Here is a 22,903-nt window from a genome sequence, read left to right as displayed (position 1 = left end):
GGCCACCCAAGGCATCTCAAGGAACTTGCCGCGGCGCGCCACGCGTCCCGGCAAGGCCCGGTGAACGACAAGCTCCCGGACGCGACAAGATAACGACCGCGGCAAGGCATTTGCCGCGGCAAGCCACCACTCTGTGTCCACGCTCCAGCGCATCCACCAACGTGTCGCTCTGGGACCCTTCCCGGCATACGTGGTAGGAGGCTGTGCAGCCAGCGGTGAGCGGTGGCAAGCGGCGCTGACAAGATTGCCATCATGGCGAGCGGTGGCATCCCTGACGGTCCCTTTTGCACTGTTTAGGCGACGCAGACGGGCATTTAAGGCCCTTGTCCCCTGCCGTCAGGGTTAGGTATGATACACTGTAGCAGGTAGCTGTGCCTACCGCAGCACCTTTCCCTTTTTGCCCTTGTCTATGTTGCCACCTGTCGGTGACCCCTTGAGCATATAAAAGGCGGCCCATGCGCAACATAGACGGGGGGTTCGAACACTCACGCTCGGTCTCGTTAGCTGCTGAAGTGTACCGTAGCACTTCGCGCTCCCGAGAAAGAAATTAATACAAACCACAAAGCAGGAGTAGGGTTTTACGCATCCGTGCGGCCCGAACCTGGGTAACTGCCCGTGTGTTTCACCTCGATCCGCTCTTTGCACGACCTCCTCCCCTGCCGAACCGAAAGGGACTCGGCCTGCCGGTCCCATAGGTGCCCGTGGATCAGTCCCCCGGCATCTTTGGCGCGCTAGGTAGGGGCGTCGAAGTTGTGTGAACCAGATCCGGCGTTCACGCGGGCTAGATCTTCATCAACATGCCGCCAAAGAAGAAGGCTTCGGAAGCGGCTGCTCCGTCCGCCTCGCTACCACCGGAGCAAACGGCTGATGGGGCGGACGCCGGCGGAAGAACGGGCGTCGACGAGGGAGCTCACGGTGCTGCCAGGTCCAAGGACAAGGCTGCGCTGCCCATCGGCGGCATAGCCGGCTCCCACAACGACCGGGCACACTCCAAGACCTCGGCGTCCGTACATGCACTGCGCCCACCTCATGAGGCGCGGGACCGGCAGCGTCACGGTGCTCATAGTACCATGCGTTTGCTGGACCAAGATCAAGCTGGTGGGTCTCGGAGTGCTCCAGACCAGCATGCACACCAACATGCTGGCACGAGCGAGGCGCGGTCGCCTGGACGGGATACTGCTCCTTCTAACATAGTTAGAAGTCCGAGCATATCCCGCTCCTCGCACCGTTCGCCACCACCACCCGCCACTGCAGCAGAAGCCTTGGCGCGAGCACAACTGCTCCTAGACTACCCTCCAACAGCAGACAAGATCGACGAGTGGAGGGCCACCATCTAGAGTCTCATCGGCTTCGCCAAGGGCGACACTCAACGGCAGCCGAGCACATCGCAGCCGCGGCAAGTCAGCCAGGCACAAGCTGGTGGCGACAAGACCGGTGGGGGTGCAACCACTGTGCACTCTTCGCCCCGAAGGCCAAGATCGCCGACTCGCCGGATCCACCTCGACAGCGACTCCACTGCGTCATCAGATCTGCGAGCTCGCCGCGATCAGCGCCAAGTTCTTCACGAACGATAGCAAGAAGATGCTCGTACTCGCATCGAGCGCCGAAGAGAAGCGCGGCGTCAGTCAGACCAGCGCGCTGGGCCCTCTGTCGACATGCATGCACCAGGGGAACCAGGCGACTTGCCGTACGCGGTAGGTTGCCCTGCGTTCACCCGTGAGCTGCGGCAAGTCCAGTGGCCCAGCATGAAGAATTTCAAGCCAGACGTACCGGAGAAGTACGACGGCAAGTCGCATCCGTCGGAGTTCCTCAGCATCTACACCATTGCGGTGCATGCTGCCGGGGGACGGGACGACAAGATCCTTGCCAACTACTTCCCGCTGGTGCTCAAACCCAACGTCAGGTCCTGGCTCATGCACTTGCCGGACAACTCCATATCCTCCTGGGCAGACCTGTGCCATCAGTTTGTCGGCGCTTTTACAGGCGGCCACAAACCTCATGGCCAAGAGAGCGACCTTCATCTGCTCGCCTAGAAGGAAGGAGAATCCCTGCGCAAGTATATTCAGAGATTCAGCCGTGTACAGCACAACATCCCAGATGTCCACCCTGCCGCGGTCATCAGCGCGTTCCATTAGAACGTGCGTAACCGCATGATGCGGGAGGAGATGGCGATGTGCAAGATCAGAGACGTCAGTGAGCTATATGCCCTGGCCGACAAGTGTGCACGTGCTGAAGAAGGGAGGAAACTCCCCGGAGAGAATATAGGAGCAGGAGGATCTGACAGTGAGGATGCTGCCCCGGCAAAGAAAAACCGGCGGCGGAACAGGAAGAAGAAAGGCAAAGATGTGCTAGTCGTTGAGCAGTCCGGCAAAGAAGGTGGCGCCCAGAAAGAAAAAGTTGGTAGCTCCGGCAAGGAGATTGCCGCATGCACCAACTGCCAGGCTGTGGCGGTCGCCGACAAGCAGGACGGCATCGACAAGCAGTACTGCAAGATTCACCGCACCAAGGGTCACGACCTCCAGAGCTGCAAGAAGGTCGAGCAGCTTGTCCAGCAACAAAAGGCTGAGTACGAGCGACGAGACAAGGAGAGGGCCCAAGGAGGCGTTGGAGAATCTGGCAAGAAGCGCGCTGGCCGGGGAGGACGCCGCGGCAAGGCCAAGCAGCGGCAAGGAGACAGACCTCCCCGCGGCCGCGACAAGGATGAAGACGACGACGATGACAACGAAGACATGGATGATGTTGAGACCAGCAAACAGGAGTTCCAGAAAGCCACAGAGGTCTTGTGTGTTGACGACGGTGCTTCTCTGCATACTTCGCACCGCCAACTCAAGCAGTGGGTGCGGGAATTCAATGCAGCAGAGCCACCTGTCGAGTCACGCAAGCTTCTGAAATGGTCTAGCACGCCTATCATCTTTGATATTGAGGACCACCCTGACCGCACAACTGCGGTCGGGTGCTTGCCGATGTTGGTTTCACCAACTATCCGCGACCTCAAGGTCACTAAGATGTTAGTTGACGGCGGGGCCGGCTTGAACCTGATCTCCTCCGCTGTACTCCAGAAACTCCAGATCCCTGACAGCGAGCTTGAAGAGACCGGCACATTCCAAGGAATTAACCCGGGAAGGAGCAAGCCGAAGGGGAAGGTCACGTTTCCAGTAACATTTGGCAGTGAGCTGAACTTCAGGACTGAGAGGGTCACTTTTGACATTGCCGATATTCCATTGCCTTACAATGGGATACTTGGCCGTCCAGCACTCACCAAGTTCATGGCAGCCTCTCACTACGCGTACAACATGCTGAAGATGCCAGGCCCGATAAGCGTCATCTCTGTCCCTGGCGACAAGAAGGATGCTCTTATCTGCGCCGACAAGATCTACCGGGAAGCCACAGCCGCAACAGACCGCAAGTCACTTGACGCTAGAGCTCCTGGGGGGAAGAAGAAGACCAAGTCCGGCAAGAGTTCTGATGCCCACTCCGGCAAGCGCACCTCTTCGGAGTGCTACGCTGCCGTCGAGGACGCACCATCGAGCTCCACCGGCAAGTGTAAGAAGACAATGGCAGCTCCGCCAGAGACGAAGAAGGTGTCCGCCAAGGAGGACGGCACTGGTGGTACCTTCACCATCAGTGCCACTCTCGACCCTAAATAGGAAAGCGCACTCATTGCTTTCCTGCGGGCGAATGTCGACGTGTTTGCATGGCAACCGTTTGACATCCCCGGTGTTCCCAGGAAAGTAATTGAGCACCACCTTGCCGTTTGTCCTCATGCACGGCCCGTCAAGCAGAAGGTCAGGAAGCAAGCAGTGGAGCGCCAAGAATTTATTGCAGAAGAGATCAAGAAGTTGGAAGCCGCAGGCCTTGTCAGAGGAGTGCTCCATCCTACGTGGTTGGCCAATCTTGTAGTCGTGCGCAAGGCGAACGGGAAATGGAGACTTTGTATCAATTTTACCGATGTTAACAAAGCTTGTCCCAAAGACCCATTTCCTTTGCCGCGCATTGACCAGATTGTTGACTCCACAGCCGGATGTGATTTGCTTTCATTTCTTGACGCATACTCAGGATACCATCAGATCTTCATGGCAGAAGAGGATGAGGAGAAGACCGCATTTATTACTCCATGTGGCATGTACTGTTTCGTACGGATGCCTTTTGGTTTAAAAAATGCTGGTTCAACATTTGCAAGAGTAGTCCATGTCGCTCTCGAGCCACAAATACACAGAAATGTGGAAGCCTACATGGATGATATAGTGGTCAAGAGCAAGGACAAGGCAACCCTGATTCAAGATTTAGACGAGACCTTTGCAAATCTGTGCAAGATCAGCCTCAAGCTCAACCCCGAGAAGTGTGTGTTTGGAGTACCCTCCGGCAAGCTTCTCGGGTTCTTCGTGTCTCAGCGGGGAATAGAAGCCAATCCCGACAAGATCAAAGCCATTGAGCAGATTGAAGCACCAAAGCGCGTCAAGGATGTACAAAGACTTGCCGGTTGTGTGGCTGCTCTCAGCAGGTTTATCTCTAGGTCTGCTGAGCGCGCCCTGCCATTTTTCAAATTATTGAAAAAGGCAGGTCCAATGAAATGGACTCCGGAAGCGGAGGCTGCGCTGCAAGACTTAAAGAGATACCTGTCCTCCCCTCCAATACTTGTCGCACCTAAGCCATAAGAGAAGTTGCTGCTGTACATAGCGGCAACCAATCAAGTGGTTAGTGCTGCGTTAGTAGCAGAGAGGGAGGCAGATGATGAGCCAGCAACCACGGCAAGCGCATCCAGCGACAAGCAAGGGGCTTCCCCGGCAAACTCTGGTCCTGACAAAGATGGATTTGCGCAGATGCACGAGGAGACACAGAAGAGAATGGTGCAGCGCCCAGTTTACTTTGCCAGTTCCCTTTTGCAAGGGACTAGGTCAAGGTACTCTGGTGTGCAGAAATTGCCTTTCGGCCTTCTCATGGCCTCGAGAAAGCTGCGCCATTACTTCCAAGCACATGAGATCACAGTTGTCACTCGCTTTCCGCTGAAGAGGATACTACAGAATCCAGAAGCGACAGGCAGGATTGTTGAGTGGGCACTGGGACTGTCAAGCTTTGGCCTCAAGTTTGAGAGTACTTCAACTATCCAGAGCAGAGCATTGGCAGAATTCATAGCAGAATGGACGCCAACACTAGATGAAGAAATTCCAGAAACGAGCATCCCCGTTAAGGAAGCAAGCAAAGAGTGGCTAATGTACTTTGATGGTGCCTTTTCGCTGCAAGGCGCCGGCGCTGGCGTGCTGCTTGTCGCACCCACCGGAGAGCACCTCAAGTACGTAGTCCAGATGCACTTTCCCAAGGAGCAAGCAACAAACAATACTGCAGAGTATGAAGGCTTGCTTGCCGGTCTCAGGATTGCGGCAGACCTTGGGATCAAGAAGCTCATTGTCAGGGGTGACTCACAGCTTGTCGTCCGCCAAGTAAACAAGAGCTATCAGAGTCCGTTGATGGAAGCCTACGTCGACGAAGTGAGAAAGCTAGAAGAGCACTTTGACGGCCTACAAATGGAGCATGTTCCAAGAGCTCAGAACGCCATTGCCGATGGCCTGTCAAAGTGCGCAACACTTAAGTTACCTGTGGAACCAAGGATCTTTGTGCTCAAGCTGACTCAACCGTCCGTAGCGCCATCAACTGGACAGAGCAAGAAGAGGAAGTTGATTTCTGGTGACTATTTTCCGGCAGAGCTTCCCGAAGCCGCCGCCAAGAAGGTCCCCAAGATCAACGCCAAGAGCGCTGAGGAGCAGTCTGCTCCGGCAAGCCTAGGGTTTGTTCCGTTGAAGCAGAAGCTCCCGATAAGTTTTGCTTCGGCAAGCTTGTCGGGGAACGTCAATCTCCGGCAGAGCCGCAGGTTCTCGCCGTAGAAGCGGATGTTCCTGCAGCAGCTGAGATCAACACCAAGAGTGCTGAGGAGCAATATGCTCCGATAAGCCCTAGGGTTTGTTCCGTTGAAGCAGAAGCTCCCGACAAGTTTTGCTCCGGCAAGCTTGCCAGGGATCGTCAAGCTCCGGCAGAGCCGTAGGTTCTCGCTGTAGAAGCGGACGTTCCCGCAGCCGCAGATTTGCCTTTAGTCCTTGTTGTCGAGCCACAAGCTCCAGCATGGGCACAGCAGATTGTCTGTTTCCTTCAGACAGGAGAACTTCCTGAAGAGCAAGAAGAAGCGGAAAGAGTAGCCCGGCAGTCAAGTATGTACCAGTTTGTCGACAAGACACTATACAGAAGAAGACTCAACGGTGTGAAAATTGAAGTGTATTCACCGGGAAGACGGACAAAAGCTGTTGGCAGAGATACATGGAGGCATATGTGGTCACCACATTGGCGCAAGAGCACTTGTCGGCAAAGCGTTCTGGCAAGGTTTCTTTTGGTCGACGGCCCTCCAGGATGCAACTGCACAAGTAACCAAGTGTGAAGCGTGCCAGTTCCATTCCAAGCAGATACACCAACCAGCTCAAACTCTCCAGACGATCCCTTTATCCTGGCCATTTTCGGTCTGGGGGCTCGACATCCTCGGCCCCTTTCCCCGAGCAGTCGGGGGCTTTGAGTACTTGTAGGTAGCAATCGACAAGTTCACAAAGTGGCCGGAAGTGGAGCCAGTGAGGAAGGTGACAGCACAGTCAGCAGTCAAGTTCTTCAGGTCGATTGTTTGCCGCTTCGGGATCCCTAACAGGATAATCACCGACAACGGTACACAATTCACGAGCCGCACCTTCATGCAATACGTCCAAGATCTTGGCGCCAAGGTCTGCTTCGCTTCTGTTGCTCACCCGAGAAGCAACGGTCAAGCGGAGAGGGCAAATGCTGAAGTGCTGCGCGGGCTCAAGACCAGGACTTTCGACAGGCTGCACAAGTGCGGGAAAAACTGGATCGAGGAGCTGCCGGTGGTTCTTTGGTCGATCAGAACGACGCCAAATCGAGCCACTGGACAGACACCTTTCGCTCTAGTCTATGGAGCGGAGGCGGTTCTCCCCACGGAACTCATATACGGGTCACCTCGAGTGCTCGCTTATGATGAGCTTGAGCAAGAGCAGCTGCGACAAGATGACGCGCTGCTCCTTGAGGAAGACCGTCTTCAGGCTGCTGTGCAAGCTGCTCGCTACCAGCAAGCTTTGCGCCGCTACCATAGCCGCAAAGTTAACGCCAGAAGTCTCGAGGAAGGCGACCTTGTTCTTCGGCGTGTCCAGTCCGCCAAGAATTCCAACAAGTTGACGCCAAAGTGGGAAGGCCCTTACCGGGTGAAACGAGTCACTAGGCCTGGCGCTGTCCGCCTTGAGACCGAAGACGCCATTCCGGTGAGCAACTCCTGGAATATTGAGCATCTTCGTAAGTTTTACCCGTAAGGCGCAGTTGCCGGAACCTGTTCCGGCAACCACCTTTTGTACAAGTCTTGCCACTGTTGCATGTAATCCTTTGTACAAAGTCGGGCGCAGACCCCGTGCATAAGTAAAGCTCATGTGCTCCGCACATTTTGTCATTTTCATGCATTCTATTTTTTGCATATTTGATCTGACACTTTGTGCAGCACCTACTCCCCGGTAAGCAATAACGAGCCGCAAGGCTCCATATCTTTATTTTCTTTTCTTTCTTTTTTCCAAGGAAAGAAAGGTTCCCTCGCCCACAAGTTTGCCGGGGGGAAAGGAGAAGATAGTGGTATGGACCAGACGTCGTTCAAGAAAGTTTCGCCTTGCCAGGAAGCAAACAACAGAAAAGCTAAGTTGCCAAAGTTTGAGCAATCAGATTTTTAAAATTTTTAAGTTATCTCCCTTGAACGACCGCACTTTGTATGGAAAACCTGTGCGCGGAGGAACCAACTCGTAGCTAGTTGCGCCCTTACTTTGTTTCGAGTCCGCTCAACAACTTAAGTGAGCTGCAACTAGTTGCGACAAGGTTTCTTGTCGGTAGCGGCACCGCCAGCAGGCTGCTGACGTCCCGCACTCAGCGCTCGCGGCTCAGGTGCCTGCACCGGCAAGTTCCCTAAAAGCGTGGGGTAAAAAGACATACAAAGGGAGGAATCAAGTAAAGGGAATAACATTGCAATCACTACCCAGAATAAAGTTATATTACAAAGATAGCTTGTCGCAGCTCTAACATATTGTTTTTATAACATGGCAAACAGCGACAAGAAAAGAAGAAACGGGTGGCCTAATCTACGCGATCGCCCTCGATCCTCTTGATCCCGCTCACCTTGTCCACAATGGGTGCGACAAGGGCCTTGAGCGCCTCCAGATCAGCATCCGGCGGCAGGGTCTTGAGGACGTTAGTGAGGTTGAGGCCCGGATTGCGGAAGGTCACCTTTACCAACACTTTCTGAAGAGCTCCCGCGCAGATCTTGCGCGACTCGTCAGCCAACTGCTTTGGGATCCCCTCCCGGAGTCGCTGGAGGGCCGTCGCCACGCCCTTGAAGAATAAGACGAGCTTGGCACTGGGTTGGAGGTTCTCGTCGGAGGGGTACCCGAGATCCTCCATCCCCAGCTACGCCAACTCCCTGTCAATGTCTGTGGCAGCATTCACAAGACTCTCCGTCCAGTGCTCCACAGTCTCCCGGAAAGTGTTTTGGGTGGCGGCGACACTTTCCAGCAGCGCCTTCTCGGCCTTGATCTCCTCCTTCAAGGTCGCATCCTGCTTCTTGGCGCCGTCCAACATCTTGGTCAAAGCGGTCAACTTCGACTCAAGATCTGCATTGGAGTCCTTAGCAGCGCTGAGCTCTTTGCCCTTCTCGGCGAGATCGACCTCCAGCTGCGCCACCTTCGTCTCCAACTCCTTGGCGGCCTCGGCGGCGGCGGCAGCGGCCTCTGCTTGCTTGAGGGCTCCGCCGAGTTTTTCCTCGCGCGCGGCAAGCTCCTCCTCGTGGGCGTCAAAATTGACCTTCCGCTGCGCCAGCTCGCCCTCTTCTGCGGATAGCTTCACAGCGGCAAGTCGCTGTTGCTCTTCGACTTCGTCCTTCTCGAGGAGGAAGGCCTTCTGCGCTTCGTCGAGTTGCTCCCGCTCCTCTGCCAAGGACCGACGAGCTTCCTGGTGGAAGCCCCGGAGCTCCTCCGCGCGCTTCTCGATGTCTACTCCCGCCTTCGCGACAAGCGCCTCGCGGGAGTCCAGCTTGGCTTGCCGTGCGCGGTAGAGCGACATCAACTTCTGCAGCAGCCGCTCTTCTTCGGGCTTGTTGCTGCTGCTGCTTGGCGCGTCAACCAGCGTCAGCCCCGCGGAGGCGAGCACCTCCCCGTCGAAGATCTCCCGCTCGACCGGCGCCCTGGAGCTTGACGCCCAGGGGAGGTTGATGAAGACGCCTTCGCCGGCCTTCAGGTAGACGCCTGGCTGGGGCTTTTCGGAGCCTGGCGCTACGGCAGCGGCGGACGGGTCGGCGGTCGGTGTAGCGCTTGGCGCTCCTGCGGCCTCAGGGATGTCAGTGCGATCGCCGGACCCCTCGCCAGTTGCTGCGGCGGCAGCCTTGGCGGCCTCTGCGCCGGCGGGATCGCCAGCACCGGCCGCTTCTTCGGCAGCAACCTCGGTCTCCATCGGCTCTGTAGCAGATGGGTCTGACAGCCGGAAAGGGGAGAAGAGTCAAGCGAAAACCCAAGAAGATCAAGAGAAGAAAAACCCAAGGGAAGTTTTGAAGCAAGAGGAGTACCTGTGCTGGGGTCTGCAGTCGTGGTCTCCACCGTTGGGGGGCCGCTGGCGCTCTCCCTTGTCGGAGACTTCTCCCTTACCGGGAAGCCCTCCCTTGCCGGAGAATTCTCCCTTGTCGGGGGATTCTCCCTTGGCTCCTGGTGGGGCTGCTCTGATCCTACACAAATCAACAATCAAATATCAGCAAAGACAGAGTATCCATGCGCACCTCACAAGCGGAAAGCAAACCATATACTTACGCTGGGGGCTGCTCTGGAGAAAAGTTGTCGGGTCCGGCAAGGTTGTCTCGGGCGCATCCCCCGCTGTCGCAGTAGGTTCGTCCTCGATGACAATCACCGGGACCTTGGCTCTCTTTGCTGCTCTCTGAGCCAGAGTCCTAAAAAGGAACAAGTTCAGAGCAAAGCAGATGAGATACAAGACAAAAGGCAAGAATTGAAGAACAGCAAGTACAGCAAGAGAATCTTACTCTTCTTCTTCTTCCTCGTCGGAGCTGAACGCGGAGAAGTCAAAGTCCGGCGCGCGCCCGGCGCGAGGAGGCGGAGGAGAATCTTCCCTTGGCCGCTTGGTGGGAGCAGTGGCGGCGGTCTGAGACGACCCCGCTCCAGCTGTCGTCGCGGCATGAGAAGCGGCAGGAGCAGAAGCGGTGGTCCGGGAGGGCCCCGCTCCAGTTGTCGTTGCAGCATGAGGCGCTCCCGCGGCAACAGTGTTTGCCGTGGTGGAGCGTGTCACGCGGCGCGGCGACTGTTGACCCGCTTGCCGCTCCGCTACGTCACCGGCCTTGCGGAGACGCCTTCTTGGTGGGGATGGAGGCTCTGCTTGCGGCGAGCTGCCCGAAGATGAAGTGGAAGACGAGTTGATCTCCAGCGAGCCGCTCGTATCCTTGGCGGGCTCGCTCGACTCGACATTCTGCCCGGCAAGCTCTTTCTCGCCGGCAGGCTCCCTTCGCTCGGCACGGCTTGCCACCTCTGCTGCATCTGCCTCCTCCACGGTGAATCCAAATTCGCCCGCGGCTGCGGCTGCCGCCGCCTCTTCCAGCCTGGTGGCGATGAGTGCCATCTCCGCATCGGTGGTGTCGCGGGTGAGGCCATCCTTCTCGTCGGAGCGGATCGACACTTCTACCAAGTCATCGAAGAACTGCTGCACGACGTCGTCTGCAGGCTCCTGCCAAGTTGGCACAATTCCATGCGAGTCGCACTCCGGCATCATTGCACGGATGCGGTCGAGCGAAGAATTGTTGCACAACGGAACGACGCCCCCCGGCAACCTGAAAACTTTGGGATGTTGGGGGTCATACTTGAGCAATTCTTGGAGCATCGCGTTGAGCTCCAGAACAGTAAAGTTGTAGTTGAGGCCCGGCCGCAGCCTCATGATATCCGCCGCATTCTTGAACTCCCAAGTGGGTCTCCCCCGTTCCTGCAGGGGGGCGATGCGGCGGCGAAGAAAATCTGCGCCAACGGCGCCTACAGTGAGCCCGGCAAGCCTGAGGCGCAGGATCCGGGTGACAGCAATCTTCAGCCTGTCGTCTTCCGGGGTCACGTCACTCCAATCGCTGCCGCGTGCTACTGGGGTTTGGCGCCGGGCGGTGAATGGCTGCGGGTTCTCCTCGTCAATCCAGCACCAGTCTGCCCTCCACTCCTCCCACTTGCCGCGGAATTCTCCCCCCAGATAAGTTTCTTTCTTGCCGGCCCTTGAGATCTAGGCGATTCTGCCGGATAGAGGCTCTCCTCTCTCTACTCGAGGTATGAAGAAGTGGTGAAAGAGGGCTACATTGGGATGGACTCCGACAAAATTTTCGCAGAGATGTGCGAAAACTGCCATGGTCAGAACGACATTGGGGGTGAAGTCAAGGAGGTGGAATCCATAGGTATTCATGATGTCGCAGAAGAATTCAGAGAAAGGCGGGCAGAGCCCGCAGTAGAAGAACAGAGCGAAGAAGGGGTATCCATTTGGGGCCTTCTTCCAAGCGGCGGCGGGAAGTACCTTCGTGCGCGGATGCGCTCGCGTCTCCGCCGACCAGAAGAGGTAGTAGTTCTCCCTCAGCTCCCTCGCGGCAAGCTTGGGGGGGAAGACTGCCCGCTCCTTCCGCAGCGCCGCAAGCCGCTGCGCCTCGGTCGACTTCACGACCTTCCCCTTGTCGGCTTTTGGAGCCATGGCGGAAGTAGTGGAGGAGGTCGACGGCGTTGGTGATGCTGGTGGTGACGGGGGGCGGAGCGCTGCTCTCTTTCGGCTTTGGGAAGACGAGGGAGCGGCGGAGATTTCTGAGATTGGAAGCAGCAACGGGCGAATGTGCGAACTGCCCCTGTTTCCCCTGCTTATAAAGAGGGAGGGGGCGGACGTTCCGCATTTCCGATTAAAATAACCACCCACGATCTCTCCCACGACGCCGCATTCAACGCGTGCTGTTCGGGGAGGGCGCGGTGGATACGGAGAAAGATACGGCGTAACCTAGGCCGCGCGTGCCCGTGCCCTGTTTTGGGCCTGGCCCAACAGCGCTCGGCACCGTGTATGGCCCAGGCCCGGGGGCTCCTGTCGGTGTACTAGAGTAGGGGTACTCTAGTATCCCGAACTTGTGCACGGGCAGTCGCAGCATCCCGCGGCAAGGCTTGCCGGGTGACCGCCAAGGTCCTCCGTGGTTCCCCTGGAGCCATTCAAGGAGACAAGACCCCGGCAAGAGGAGCTTGCCGGGAAGGCCAACTAAGGCACCTCAAGACCCCGGCAAGAGGAGCTTGCCGGGAAGGCCACCCAAGGCATCTCAAGGAACTTGCCGCGGCGCGCCACGCGTCCCGGCAAGGCCCGGTGAACGACAAGCTCCCGGACGCGACAAGACAACGACCGCGGCAAGGCATTTGCCGCAGCAAGCCACCACTCTGTGTCCGCGCTCCAGCGCATCCACCAACGTGTCGCTCTGGGACCCTTCCCAGCGTACGTGGCAGGAGGCTGTGCAGCCAGCGGTGAGCGGTGGCAAGCGGCGCTGACAAGATTGCCATCGTGGCGAGCGGTGGCGTCCCTGACGGTCCCTTTTGCACTGTTTAGGCGATGCAGACGGGCATTTAAGGCCCTTGTCCCCCGCCGTCAGGGTTAGGTATGATACACTGTAGCAGGTAGCTGTGCCTACCGCAGCACCTTTCCCTTTTTGCCCTTGTCTACGTTGCCACCTGTCGGTGACCCCTTGAGCATATAAAAGGAGGCCCATGCGCAACATAGACGGGGGGTTCGAACACTCACGCTCGGTCTCGTTAGCTGCTGAAGTGTACTGTAGCACTTCGCGCTCCCGAGCAAGAAATTAATACAAACCACAAAGCAGGAGTAGGGTTTTACGCATCCATGCGGCCCGAACCTGGGTAACTTCCCGTGTGTTTCGCCTCGATCCGCTCTTTGCACGACCTCTACCCCCGCCGAACCGAAAGGGACTCGGCCTGCCGGTCCCATAGGTGCCCGTGGATCAGTCCCCCGGCACAGGAGTCTTTCAGTTTGATTCTCCGGAGCCCTTCATCTCAGAATTATTCATTCTCAGCATTCATCTCTCTTTCCCCAATCTTACCGGTGTGTCATTCAAGTATTCTCTAATTAGCTCATGATCTATTCGTTCTCATGTATCTAAATTCCCTCAAGTATCTTCTTTCGTTTTCCAATTCTTCCCGGTGAATTGTGCCTTTGCTACTTTCATTTTCAACTCTTATGGTGGTTCGTTCAAGAGCTCTCTTCCTTCGTTATCATACAAATTCATTCGTTCTTCCCAAATCCTACCGGCGGATCGTTGAAGACTTTTCTCAAGTTCGTGCTATATCTCTCTTCAATCTTTTCAAGAAGAATAAGTAGTATGCCAAATCCGTTGCATGTCATCAATTTAAATTGATGAACGATACGCATAACGTAATTCTTATTATTGTTTCATCCAAGTGATCTAGTTTTTTCTTTCCAGAGTTGTTCATCATGTCACATGTCTCGGTTTGAGATGTTTCATCTTTTCTTTCCGGAGTTCCAAGTTTTCCGCTTTATCTCATCGCAAAGCTCCATCCAATCATTGCAAGGCTTCAATTTTATTCTTTTCATCCTTCACTTCTTTTTGATCATCCTTTTATTACCGGAGTTCTTCATGGAGGCTCTACATGATGGTTCATCAAGGATTTAATTCCTTCTCGAAGTGTTCATCGAGATTCTTTTCAGAGGAGCTCAAGTATTCTTCATCGTGCATTTTGAAATGCAATTCTTTCTACATTATCTTTTGATGTGGTGTTATGTCATTTTTGTCAATTTCCATTCTTGTTTCACGATTCACATGTTGTCAAGAATGAGGTATTTTAAATCCATCAATTTCTTTGTTGGAGTTATCTTGGTATAGATTTCACCTAAAGCCTTTCCTAAGGAATGTTGCTATTATGGTGCTTATCAATGATCCAAGTTATCTCTCTATCATCTTGGTTGAAGAAGTTTTTCATCTCTTCGTTGTTCACAATCAATCATTGTTTTTGTTGGTGGCAGAATTTCACCTTAATTTTGAGTTGTTTTCCATAAGCCCACAACAATCATACTCTTTTCGTTGTTGGTTTTCCAACAACTCCGTTCGACCCTTCTCCTAAAGATACTTTTTCAAGCTCATTTGAGGTAGAAGATGTTGTTTTCTTCGTCGTTCTTTTGATTCCATTCTTACATTTGTTCCGGAGGCATTGTGATGTTGCTCTCTTCGACCCATCATCTTGTTTTGTCAAGATCATGTTCAATTCCTTCCATTTACAGTCAGAGTGCTGCCCAAATTATATCATTCTTATTCCTTCTCTATCTTGTTTAACCAGAGTGTTGTGTCTATCATTCCTCTTCTAACCGGACTCTCATCCAAGTGCTTTCATTTCGCCAAGCTCATATTCTTTACCTTCCATTTCCAACCGGAGTGTTGTCGTAGTTGATCTTTATCGTTCCTTGTACATCTCGTTTTCAACCAGAGTGCTTGCATGTACTCTTTGTCCATTGCAACCCTTTTCTTATGTATTTCAACCTACAAGGTTCTAGTAATGTTCCGTGTTCCTCTTTTCTAACGGAGTGTTTTCAACTTTGTTCATCTTTGTTGTATTCTTTCTTTCAATTTGTCCAACCTCGCAAGGTTCGTGGTTTCACTCGTTTGTCCAAGAAGCAACTTAGTTTTACCTCTTCTCTTCCTCTTCCGTTTCCCTCCAGTGCCATCCTAGATCTCGGGACGAGATCCTCTTGTAGTGGTGGAGTGTTGTAACGCCCCGAGACCGTTGCGCCAGGTGTCTTCTAGTTATTCGTTGTTGTTGCCTTGTCATTCGCTTGTGTGTTGCATCTTGGTCATGTCATCATGTGCATTGCATCATCATGTTTTCAAAACTTGCATCCGTCCGGGTTCCCCAGTTCTCTCCGTTGTCAGTTCAGAGCCCAGACACACTTGCACACGCTGGCGGCATGTCTGAAATATTATTTTATAAGTGGCCGGAAAATGTTCTCGGAATGGGTTGAAAGTTGGCATGCGGTGTTTTTATGTTGTTAGTAGGTCGCCTGCCAAGTTTCATCGCATTCAGAGTCCGTCTGACGCCCCAACGTGTAACTATAGCGACATTATAGCCGGTCTATCATCAGATGTTTCCGGTCTCCAGAAATGGTTGTCTGACTGCATTTCCGTCTCTCTCCTCTCATCCCAACCCACTCTCCACTGCCCACCTAACCTACCTAAACCCCTCCTCTCGATCGGAACCGTTGGATCGCGATCGGGTGCTCCGAAACACTCCGAAATCCCCCTAACCCTAAACCTGCCTGTTTAAACCACCTCCCCTTCCAAATCTCGCAGCCTAGCCTTCCCCTACCTCTAGCCTCCCACCTCCTCCTCAAATTCCGCGCACAACCGCTGCCCAGCCGCCACTTGTCGCGCCTCCATCAGCCAGCGCCACCGCAGCCGCCGCCCTCCACCAACAGAAGGCCGCCACGCGTCCCAGCCCCGCGCCCTCCATCGCCGCGGCCCGCCGGGCCCAGGCGCGGCCCAACCAGGCCCACACGGCCGCCCGAACACCGTCGTTCATTCCTCGCGCAAGCCCGCGCCTCCTGCCGCTCGACCCCGAGCTGGATCGGGGGAGCACCGCCATCGCCCCTCCCACCGGTGACCTCGGGCCCCGCCGCCGTTGCGCACCGCGCCGGAGTGCTGCCTCTCGTCAACTTCGACCCGCCGCCCGCCTGACCCTGCCTTCCCCATCGTCGCTAGCCCTACATCGCGCCGCCCGCTGCAGGAGCTCGCCGGCGTCGGCCGCCGTGAGGGCCACGCTGCCCATGCTTGTCGTCTCCGCCTCGATCCGGCCTGGAACCGGCCCCGGCAACCCCCCTCGTCCCGGATCCGGGTTGTCCCCACCGCATCGGCCCACCTCCGACGCCCTTCGCTTGGCCCCGCCGCCACCTGCTCGCCGGAGCGCCAGAGTCGCCGCCGCCTCGCTTGATCGGGAGGTCCCCAATCCGCACCTGCCCGTTGACCATGCGTGGGCCTCACCCCGGCCCAGCAGTGCCCCGGCCTGCTTCCCCTTCGACTTGGGCCATGGCCCATGGGTGAGCAGCCCCCCTCCAGCCCCTTGTGCATGTTGGACCAGATCTTAGTTTCGGCTTGAGTAATGTTTTTTCGTCTCGACGGATTTAGTATTTATTCGAGATAACGCTGTTTTGGAGAAAACCCCCCAAGCAACATGCATTTAATAACTCACCAACCATGCATCATTTGTAAAAACTTCAAATATGAAAAATGCTTAGAATTGTGTCTAAATTCATAATATCCTACTTTCATGCATGTTTGAAATGTTTAAATTGTTGTTTGCTTTAATTTGCTCCAATGCCATGCTAAAATGCTTTAATTCATAACTAATTAACCGTAGCCCGGATTTAAATAATCTTTATATGTAAATGGGGTAGGAAAATTCCTAGCTTAACATGGTGTACTTGCTTTGCATGTTTAACAACTCTAAAATTATGTTTAGGAAAAAATAGTACCAAAATAATAATATGCATATGAGGATTTTCAGGACTTGTTGTTTGTTATTTCCAACCTCGTTTAAACTTGACTAGATAGTTAGTTTACTTATGCTTCACCTCTTGCCATGTTTAATAACATTGAATATTGTTGAGTACATACAATGGAGAGAACTAAGTAATTGAATGTGGTGTTTCCTCAATATGCAACTCGTTGCATATTGAGCTCCACTTAATTTGTAGTATTGCTTGTTGCACTTTGCCATGCCATGCATATTTAAACCAGACATGCATCATCTTTGGTTGTGCATCATGCCATGTTTATGTGATGGTTGTTTGTTGCTTGCTTCTTTCTGGGTTGCTTCTCTCATTAGCTTCGGTTTCGTTCCGGAGTTGTGAGGATCCGTTCGACTACGCCCGTTGTCTTCTTCATGGACTCGTTCTTCTTCCTAGCGGGATTTCAGGCAAGATGACCATACCCTCGAAATCACTTCTATCTTCGCTTGCTAGTTGCTCGCTCTATCGCTATGTCGCGCTACCTACCACTTGTTATATCATGCCTCCCATATTGCCACGTCACGCCTCTAATCCACCTTTCCTAGCAAACTGTTGTTTGGCTATGTTACCACTTTTGCTCATCTCCTCTTATAGCATTGCAAGTTGCAGGTGAAGTTAAAGTTTGTTCCATGTGGGAACATGGATATGTTGGGATATCACATTACCTCTTATTTTAATTAATGCATCTATATACTTGGTGAAGGGTGGAAGGCTCGGCCTTATGCATGTGTTTTGTTCCACTCTTGCCGCCTAAGTTTCCATCATACGGGTGTTATGTTCCTTGATTTTGCGTTCCTTACGCAGTTGAGTGTTATGGGAACCCCTTGACAGTTCACCTTGAATAAAACTCCTCCAACAAGGCCCAACCTTGGTTTTACTTTTGCCTAACAACCTATTACCTTTCCCTTCGGTCGGCCAACCCGAGGGTCATCTTTATTTTTAACCCCCCCCCGGACTAGTGCTTCTCTAAGTGTTGGTCCGAAGTGGGCGATGTCCGGCGCCCCCTGGGTAACCAGGGTCTATGCCAACCCGACGTCTTGCCCATCCAGTGTGCCCTGAGAATGAGATATGTGCAGCTCCTATCGGGATTTGTCGGCACATTCGGGCGGTCTTGCTGGTCTTGTTTTACCATTGTCGAAATGTCTTGTAACCGGAATTCCGAGACTGATCGGGTCTTTCCTGGAGAAGGAATATCCTTCGTTGACCATGAGAGCTTGTGATGGGCTAAGTTGGGACACCCCTGCAGGGTATAAACTTTAGAGAGCCGTGCCCGCGGTTATATGATAGATGGGAATTTGTTAATATCCTGTTGTAGATAACTTGACACTTGACTTAATTAAAATGAATCAACCGCGTGTGTAGCCGTGATGGTCTCTTTTCGGCGGAGTCCGGGAAGTGAACACGGTTTTGAAGTTATGTTTGTGTGTAAGTAGTTTCAGGATCACTTCTTGATCACTTCTAGCTTCACGACCATTGCATTGCTTCTCTTCTCGGTCTTATTTGCGTATGTTAGCCACCATATATGCCTAGTGCTGCAGCTCCACCTCATTACCCTTTCCTACCCATAAGCTTAAATAGTCTTGATCTCGTGGGTGTGAGATTGCTGAGTCCTCGTGACTCACAGATACTTCCAAACAGTTGCAGGTGCCGATGATACCAGTGCAGGTGACGCAACCGAGCTCAAGTGGGAGCTCGATGAAGATCTTGATCGTTGTTTTGTGTCTTTTCCAGTCAATCAGTCGTGGAGCCCAGTTGGGACGATCGGGGGATCTAGCATTTGGGGTTGTCTTCTTTTATTTTGGTTCTGTAGTCGGACCTTGATTGTATTATGGATGATGTATGTTTAACTTGTTATTTGTGTGAAGTGGCGATTGTAAGCCAACTCTTTATCCCTTTCTTATTCAGTACATGGGATTGTGTGAAGATTACCCTCCTTGCGACAAAACTACCATGCGGCTATGCCTCTAAGTCGTGCCCCGACACGTGGGAGATATAGTCGCATTGTGGGTGTTACAATCACATCATTCTCTAATGATGTGATCCCGTTCATCAAATGACAACACATGTCTATGGTCAGGAAACTTAACCATATTTGATTAACGAGCTAGTCAAGTAGAGGCATACTAGGGACACTCTGTTTGTCTATGTATTCACACATGTACTAAGTTTCCGGTTAATACAATTCTATCATGAATAATAAACATTTATCATGATATAAGGAAATATAAATAACAACTTTATTATTGCCTCTAGGGCATATTTCCTTCAATAAACGCATCTCCCTGCTTTGTTGTGATGATCAACTATTCAGTGTATCTTTAAGTTAATGTTCCCTTGATCGGACTCTGTTCCTTGTATCTTTAATTCAACTGTTCAATGCGCCACTTGCTTTTGGTAGAGAATCCCATGTTCCCTGGGATCTGACTCTAGGTCAGGAAACCGCTATGAGGCATCTAGTGCCTATCAACTCCGACCGGACCCGGTAAACATAACCGTGGATCAGCCCTATGTTTGTTGCTTCTAGTCTGTCGTTACAACTTATTGAATTTCTAGCCGATCCTAACAAATTATAGAGAAGTAAAATTAAGTTTTACTATAAACCGCACCTAACCGATCTTGTAAAACTGTTACATGAAAACTTTTACTCTCCCACACTGTGAATCCTAAATTTTCTCCTCCGTCCACCCGTGGAGTAGAAGTTGTGGCCTCTTCTTACGACTACGCCGTTCCCCACTCCGCGACCACCCTTAACCTTGGCCACAACCCCTTCCACGGTGACCTTAGTGTAGTGCCCAACATCACCAAGGTGAGTGCAAGCATCCTAGCCCGCATTACCGAAACACAACAACATATCTAGTGCCCTCGTTGTTGCAGATGGACAAGGCCCCGATCATCAAGGACGCGATAGAGTACATCCAACATCTACAGGCAGAGGAGCGGTAGATAGGGGTCGAGGTTTCTGTGCTCGAGTCCGCCGCTAGTGCTAAGGATGACTACGGCGACGGCTTGTCCGTGGAGCGGGTCTCCTCAGCACAGAGGAAGAAGGTGAAGCGCGCCTTGTCTATTATGTCCATGAACGATGTCTTGCTCGCCGCGGCAGGAGCAGTGACATCGCCGCCCGTGGAGGTTCTGGAGCTTCGCGTGCCGAAGGAAGCTGCTGGTGGTGAGCATGACGTGCAGCAAGAAGCATGGCGACATGACCAAGGTATGCAGCACGCTCGAGGAGCTCTGCCCCATGGTAATGATTGCCAATATCACATCCATCTCCGACTGTAGCATGCACACCCACTTTGTCGAGGTATGTCGTCGTCGCTCTCCACAATTCATCAGAAATAGCTCTTACGCTCGATGCTATCTGATGGATTTGTTGCTACTTGCTTTACGCGCTCTCCGATGTTGCTGGCGACGACACACGTGACCTCCACAGGCATGTTCGACGTGCTCTCTAGTGTTGCTGGCGTGGTCATCATGGTCGCTGCAAGCCTCAGAGGCGCATAGTAAGTGTTTGATGAAATGTATGAGCCAAATAAAATTTTGTTGGGTAACATAGTAATTTCAAACAACTTCCTACGCACACACAAGATCATGGTTATGCATAGCAACAAGAGGGGAGAGTGTTGTCTACGTACCCTCATAGACCGGCAACGGAAGCGTTGACACAACGTAGAGGAAGTAGTCGTACGTCTTCCCGATCCGACCGATCCAAGTACCGAACGTACGGCACCTCCGAGTTCTGCACACGTTCAACTCGATGACGTCTCTCGAGCTCCGATCCAGCCGAGTGTTGAGGGAGAGTTTCGTCAGCACGACGGCGTGATAACGGTGATGATGTTCTACCTACGCAGGGCTTCGTCTAAGCACCGCTACGATATGACCGAGGTGGAATATGGTAGAATGGGGCACCGCACATGGCTAAGGAACGATCATGAAGATCAACTTGTGTGTCATGGGGTGCCCCCTGCCCCCGTATATAAAGGAGGGAGAGGGGGAGGTGCGGCCGGCCCCTAGGGTGCGCCTGGAGGAGTCCTGCTCCCACCGGGAGTAGGACTCCCCCCTCTTGCCTTGTTGGAGAAGGAAAGGGGAAGGGGAAAAGAGGAAAGGGGGGCGCCGCCCCCCTTCCTTGTCCTATTCGGACTAGGGGGGAGGGGGCGCGCAGCCTGCCCTCCTCTTCTCCCTTAGGGCCCATGTAGGCCCATTAACCCCCCCCCCCCGGGGGGGGGGGGTTCCGGTAACCCCCTCGTACTCCAGTAAAATCCCGATTTCACCTGGAACATTTCCGATATCCAAATATAGGCTTCCAATATATCAATCTTTATGTCTCGGCCATTTAGAGACTCCTCGTCATGTCCGTGATCACATCTGGGACTCCGAACAACCTTCGGTACATCAGAACACAAAAACCCTAATTACGATCGTCACCAAACTTTAAGCGTGCGGACCCTACGGGTTCGAGAACTATGTAGACATGACCGAGACACGTCTTCGGTCAATAACCAATAGCGGAACCTAGATGCTCATATTGGCTCCTACATAGTCTACGAAGATCTTTATCGGTCAGACCGCATAACAGCATACGTTGTTCCCTTTGTCATCGATGTGTTACTTGCCTGAGATTCGATCGTCGGTATCTCAATACCTAGTTCAATCTCGTTACCGGAAAGTCTCTTTACTCGTTCCGTAATACATCATCCCGCAACTAACTTATTAGTTGCAATGCTTGCAAGGCTTGAGTGATGTGCATTACCGAGAGGGCCCAGAGATACCTCTCCGACAATCGGAGTGACAAATCCTAATCTCGAAATACGCCAACCCAACAAGTACCTTTGGAGACACCTGTAGAGCACCTTTATAATCACCCAGTTACGCTGTGACGTTTGGTAGCACACAAAGTGTTCCTCCGGTAAATGAGAGTTGCATAATCTCATAGTCATAGGAACATGTATAAGTTATGAAGAAAGCAATAGCAACAAACTAAATGATCAAGTGCTAAGCTAACGGAATGGGTCAAGTAAATCACATCATTCTCCTAATGATGTGATCCCGTTAATCAAATGAGAACTCATGTCTATGGTTAGGAAACATAACCATCTTCGATCAACAAGCTAGTCAAGTAGAGGCATACTAGTGACACTCTGTTTGTCCATGTATTCACACATGTATTATGTTTCCGGTTAATACAATTCTAGCATGAATAATAAACATTTATCATGATATAAGGAAATTAATAATAACTTTATTATTGCCTCTAGGGCATATTTCCTTTAGTCTCCCACTTGCACTAGAGTCAATAATCTAGATTACACAGTAATGATTCTAACACCCATGGAGCCTTGGTGCTGATCATGTTTTGCTCGTGGAAGAGGCTTAGTCAGCAGGTCTGCAACATTCAGATCCGTATGTATCTTGCAAATTTCTATGTCTCCCACTTGGACTAAATCCCGAATGGAATTGAAGCGTCTCTTGATGTGCTTGGTTCTCTTGTGAAATCTGGATTCCTTTGCTAAGGCAATTGCACCAGTATTGTCAAAAAAGATTTTCATTAGACCCGATGCACTAGGTATGACACCTAGATCGGATATGAACTCCTTCATCCAGACTCCTTCATTTGCTGCTTCCGAAGCAGCTATGTACTCCGCTTCACATGTAGAACCCGCCATGACGCTTTGTTTAGAACTGCACCAACTGATAGCTCCACTGTTCAATATAAACACGTATCCGGTTTGCGATTTAGAATCGTCCGGATCAGTGTCAAATCTTGCATCAATGTAACCATATACGATGAGTTATTTGTCACCTCCATATACGAGAAACATATCCTTAGTCCTTTTTAGGTACTTCAGGATGTTCTTGACCATTGTCCAGTGATCCACTCCTGGATTACTTTGGTACCTCCCTGCTAGACTTATAGCAAGGCACACATCAGGTCTGGTACACAGCATTGCATACATGATAGAGCCTATGGCTGAAGCATAGGGAACATCTTTCATTTTCTCTCTATCTTCTGCAGTGGTTGGACATTGAGTCTTACTCAACTTCACACCTTGTAACACAGGCAAGAACCCTTTCTTTGCTTGATCCATTTTGAACTTCTTCAAAACTTTGTCAACGTATGTGCTTTGTGAAAGTCCAATTAAGCGTCTTGATCTATCTCTATAGATCTTAATGCCCAATATGTAAGCAGCTTCACCGAGGTCTTTCGTTGAAAAACTCTTATTCAAGTATCCCTTTATGCTATCCAGAAATTCTATATCATTTC

At 52.4% G+C, this 22,903-nt stretch overlaps 1 pseudogene; it reads left to right on the top strand.

Moving 5' to 3' along the window:
• Nucleotides 1–22,903, top strand: part of LOC123129581 (transcription factor BHLH6-like) — a 97,430-nt pseudogene that overhangs the window by 55,220 nt on the left and 19,307 nt on the right.

The sequence above is a fragment of the Triticum aestivum genome, chromosome 6A, assembly GCF_018294505.1.
Source record: "Triticum aestivum cultivar Chinese Spring chromosome 6A, IWGSC CS RefSeq v2.1, whole genome shotgun sequence".
Lineage (NCBI taxonomy): Eukaryota > Viridiplantae > Streptophyta > Magnoliopsida > Poales > Poaceae > Triticum > Triticum aestivum.
The sequence above is the reverse complement of the archived record's forward strand: the minus strand, read 5'-3'. Positions and strand labels throughout refer to the sequence as shown.